Source organism: Salvelinus fontinalis, chromosome 7 (genome assembly GCF_029448725.1).
Source record: "Salvelinus fontinalis isolate EN_2023a chromosome 7, ASM2944872v1, whole genome shotgun sequence".
In the NCBI taxonomy this organism is placed as follows: Eukaryota; Metazoa; Chordata; class Actinopteri; order Salmoniformes; family Salmonidae; genus Salvelinus; species Salvelinus fontinalis.
Genome location: NC_074671.1, coordinates 55,572,438 through 55,577,437, shown reverse-complemented (window position 1 = coordinate 55,577,437; position 5,000 = coordinate 55,572,438). Strand labels below are relative to the sequence as shown.

Sequence of the window (5,000 nt, the reverse complement as noted above, 5' to 3'; positions counted from 1 at the left end):
CCAGCCCCACTAACACTGCCCCACCAGCCCCACTAACATTGCCTCACCAGCCCCACTAACACTGCCCCACCAGCCCCACTAACACTGCCCCACCAGCACCACTAACACTGCCCCACCAGCCCCACTAACACTGTCTCACCAGCCCCACTAACACTGCCTCACCAGCCCCACTAACACTGCCCCACCAGCCCCACTAACACTGTCTCACCAGCCCCACTAACACTGTCTCACCAGCCCCACTAACACTGTCTCACCAGCCCCACTAACACTGTCTCACCAGCCCCACTAACACTGTCTCACCAGCCCCACTAACACTGTCTCACCAGCCCCACTAACACTGCCCCACCAGCCCCACTAACACTGTCTCACCAGCCCCACTAACACTGCCCCACCAGCCCCACTAACATTGCCTCACCAGCCCCACTAACACTGCCCCACCAGCCCCACTAACACTGCCCCACCAGCACCACTAACACTGCCCCACCAGCCCCACTAACACTGCCCCACCAGCCCCACTAACACTGCCTCACCAACCCCACTAACACTGCCCCACCAGCCCCACTAACACTGTCTCACCAGCCCCACTAACACTGCCCCACCAGCCCCACTAACACTGCCCCACCAGCCCCACTAACACTGCCTCACCAACCCCACTAACACTGCCCCACCAGCCCCACTAACACTGCCTCACCAGCCCCACTAACACTGCCCCACCAGCCCCACTAACACTGCCCCACCAGCCCCACTAACACTGCCTCACCAGCCCCACTAACACTGCCTCAGCAGCCCCACTAACACTGCCCCACCAGCCCCACTAACACTGCCCTACCAGCCCCACTAACACTGCCCCACCAGCCCCACTAACACTGCCCCACTAGCCCCACTAACACTGCCTCAGCAGCCCCACTAACACTGCCTTAGCAGCCCCACTAACACTGCCTCAGCAGCCCCACTAACACTGCCCCACCAGCCCCACTAACACTGCCCCACCAGCCCCACTAACACTGCCCCACCAGCCCCACTAACACTGCCCCACCAGCCCCACTAACACTGCCTCAGCAGCCCCACTAACACTGCCTTAGCAGCCCCACTAACACTGCCTCAGCAGCCCCACTAACACTGCCCCACCAGCCCCACTAACACTGCCCCACCCACTAACACAGCCCCACTAACACTGCCCCACCAGCCCCACTAACACTGCCCCACCAGCCCCACTAACACTGCCCCACCCACTAACACAGCCCCACTAACACTGCCCCACCAGCCCCACTAACACTGCCCTACCAACACTGCCCCACCAGCCCCACTAACACTGCCTCAGCAGCCCCACTAACACTGCCCTACCAGCCCCACTAACACTGCCTCAGCAGCCCCACTAACACTGCCTCAGCAGCCCCACTAACACTGCCCCACCAGCCCCACTAACACTGCCTCACCAACCCCACTAACACTGCCCCACCAGCCCCACTAACACTGCCTCACCAGCCCCACTAACACTGCCCCACCAGCCCCACTAACACTGCCCCACCAGCCCCACTAACACTGCCTCACCAGCCCCACTAACACTGCCTCAGCAGCCCCACTAACACTGCCCCACCAGCCCCACTAACACTGCCCTACCAGCCCCACTAACACTGCCCCACCAGCCCCACTAACACTGCCCCACTAGCCCCACTAACACTGCCTCAGCAGCCCCACTAACACTGCCTTAGCAGCCCCACTAACACTGCCTCAGCAGCCCCACTAACACTGCCCCCACCAGCCCCACTAACACTGCCCCACCAGCCCCACTAACACTGCCCCACCAGCCCCACTAACACTGCCCCACCAGCCCCACTAACACTGCCTCAGCAGCCCCACTAACACTGCCTTAGCAGCCCCACTAACACTGCCTCAGCAGCCCCACTAACACTGCCCCACCAGCCCCACTAACACTGCCCCACCCACTAACACAGCCCCACTAACACTGCCCCACCAGCCCCACTAACACTGCCCCACCAGCCCCACTAACACTGCCCCACCCACTAACACAGCCCCACTAACACTGCCCCACCAGCCCCACTAACACTGCCCTACCAACACTGCCCCACCAGCCCCACTAACACTGCCTCAGCAGCCCCACTAACACTGCCCTACCAGCCCCACTAACACTGCCTCAGAAGCCCCACTAACACTGCCTCACCAGCCCCACTAACACTGCCCCACCAGCCCCACTAACACTGCCCCACCAGCCCCACTAACACTGCCCCACCAGCCCCACTAACACTGCCCCAGCAGCCCCACTAACACTGCCTCAGCAGCCCCACTAACACTGCCCCACCAGCCCCACTAACACTGCCCCACCAGCCCCACTAACACTGCCTCAGCAGCCCCACTAACACTGCCTCAGCAGCCCCACTAACACTGCCCCACCAGCCCCACTAGCACTGCCCCACCCACTAACACAGCCCCACTAACACTGCCCCACCAGCCCCACTAACACTGCCCCACCAGCCCCACTAACACTGCCCCACCCACTAACACAGCCCCACTAACACTGCCCCACCAGCCCCACTAACACTGCCCCACCAACACTGCCCCACCAGCCCCACTAACACTGCCTCAGCAGCCCCACTAACACTGCCCTACCAGCCCCACTAACACTGCCTCAGAAGCCCCACTAACACTGCCTCACCAGCCCCACTAACACTGCCCCACCAGCCCCACTAACACTGCCCCACCAGCCCCACTAACACTGCCCCACCAGCCCCACTAACACTGCCCCAGCAGCCCCACTAACACTGCCTCAGCAGCCCCACTAACACTGCCCCACCAGCCCCACTAACACTGCCCCACCAGCCCCACTAACACTGCCTCAGCAGCCCCACTAACACTGCCTCAGCAGCCCCACTAACACTGCCTCAGCAGCCCCACTAACACTGCCCCACAAGCCCCACTAACACTGCCTCACCAGCCCCACTAACGCTGCCTCAGCAGCCCCACTAACACTGCCCCACCAGCCCCACTAACACTGCCCCACCAGCCCCACTAACACTGCCTCACCAGCCCCACTAACACTGCCCCACCAGCCCCACTAACACTGCCCCACCAGCCCCACTAACACTGCCTCACCAGCCCCACTAACACTGCCCCACCAGCCCCACTAACACTGCCTCACCAGCCCCACTAACACTGCCTCACCAACCCCACTAACACTGCCCCACCAGCCCCACTAACACTGCCCCACCAGCCCCACTAACATTGCCTCACCAGCCCCACTAACACTGCCCCACCAGCCCCACTAACACTGCCCCACCAGCCCCACTAACATTGCCTCACCAGCCCCACTAACACTGCCCCACCAGCCCCACTAACACTGCCCCACCAGCACCACTAACACTGCCCCACCAGCCTCACTAACACTGTCTCACCAGCCCCACTATAACTGCCTCACCAGCCCCACTAACACTGCCCCACCAGCCCCACTAACACTGTCTCACCAGCCCCACTAACACTGTCTCACCAGCCCCACTAACACTGTCTCACCAGCCCCACTAACACTGTCTCACCAGCCCCACTAACACTGTCTCACCAGCCCCACTAACACTGTCTCACCAGCCCCACTAACACTGCCCCACCAGCCCCACTAACACTGTCTCACCAGCCCCACTAACACTGCCCCACCAGCCCCACTAACATTGCCTCACCAGCCCCACTAACACTGCCCCCACCAGCCCCACTAACACTGCCCCACCAGCACCACTAACACTGCCCCACCAGCCCCACTAACACTGCCCCACCAGCCCCACTAACACTGCCTCACCAACCCCACTAACACTGCCCCACCAGCCCCACTAACACTGTCTCACCAGCCCCACTAACACTGCCCCACCAGCCCCACTAACACTGCCCCACCAGCCCCACTAACACTGCCTCACCAACCCCACTAACACTGCCCCACCAGCCCCACTAACACTGCCTCACCAGCCCCACTAACACTGCCCCACCAGCCCCACTAACACTGCCCCACCAGCCCCACTAACACTGCCTCAGCAGCCCCACTAACACTGCCCCACCAGCCCCACTAACACTGCCCTACCAGCCCCACTAACACTGCCCCACCAGCCCCACTAACACTGCCCCACTAGCCCCACTAACACTGCCTCAGCAGCCCCACTAACACTGCCTTAGCAGCCCCACTAACACTGCCTCAGCAGCCCCACTAACACTGCCCCACCAGCCCCACTAACACTGCCCCACCAGCCCCACTAACACTGCCCCACCAGCCCCACTAACACTGCCCCACCAGCCCCACTAACACTGCCCCACCAGCCCTACTAACACTGCCTCAGCAGCCCCACTAACACTGCCTTAGCAGCCCCACTAACACTGCCTCAGCAGCCCCACTAACACTGCCCCACCAGCCCCACTAACACTGCCCCACCCACTAACACAGCCCCACTAACACTGCCCCACCAGCCCCACTAACACTGCCCCACCAGCCCCACTAACACTGCCCCACCCACTAACACAGCCCCACTAACACTGCCCCACCAGCCCCACTAACACTGCCCCACCAACACTGCCCCACCAGCCCCACTAACACTGCCTCAGCAGCCCCACTAACACTGCCCTACCAGCCCCACTAACACTGCCTCAGAAGCCCCACTAACACTGCCTCACCAGCCCCACTAACACTGCCCCACCAGCCCCACTAACACTGCCCCACCAGCCCCACTAACACTGCCCCACCAGCCCCACTAACACTGCCCCAGCAGCCCCACTAACACTGCCTCAGCAGCCCCACTAACACTGCCCCACCAGCCCCACTAACACTGCCCCACCAGCCCCACTAACACTGCCTCAGCAGCCCCACTAACACTGCCTCAGCAGCCCCACTAACACTGCCCCACCAGCCCCACTAACACTGCCCCACCCACTAACACAGCCCCACTAACACTGCCCCACCAGCCCCACTAACACTGCCCCACCAGCCCCACTAACACTGCCCCACCCACTAA

The 5,000-nt window shown here is 62.1% G+C and overlaps 1 protein-coding gene across 2 annotated transcripts in view; it reads right to left on the bottom strand.

Moving 5' to 3' along the window:
* LOC129859778 (serine/threonine-protein phosphatase 2A regulatory subunit B'' subunit alpha-like) overlaps positions 1 to 5,000 on the bottom strand; it is a 59,881-nt gene that overhangs the window by 8,502 nt on the left and 46,379 nt on the right. The window lies entirely within an intron of this gene.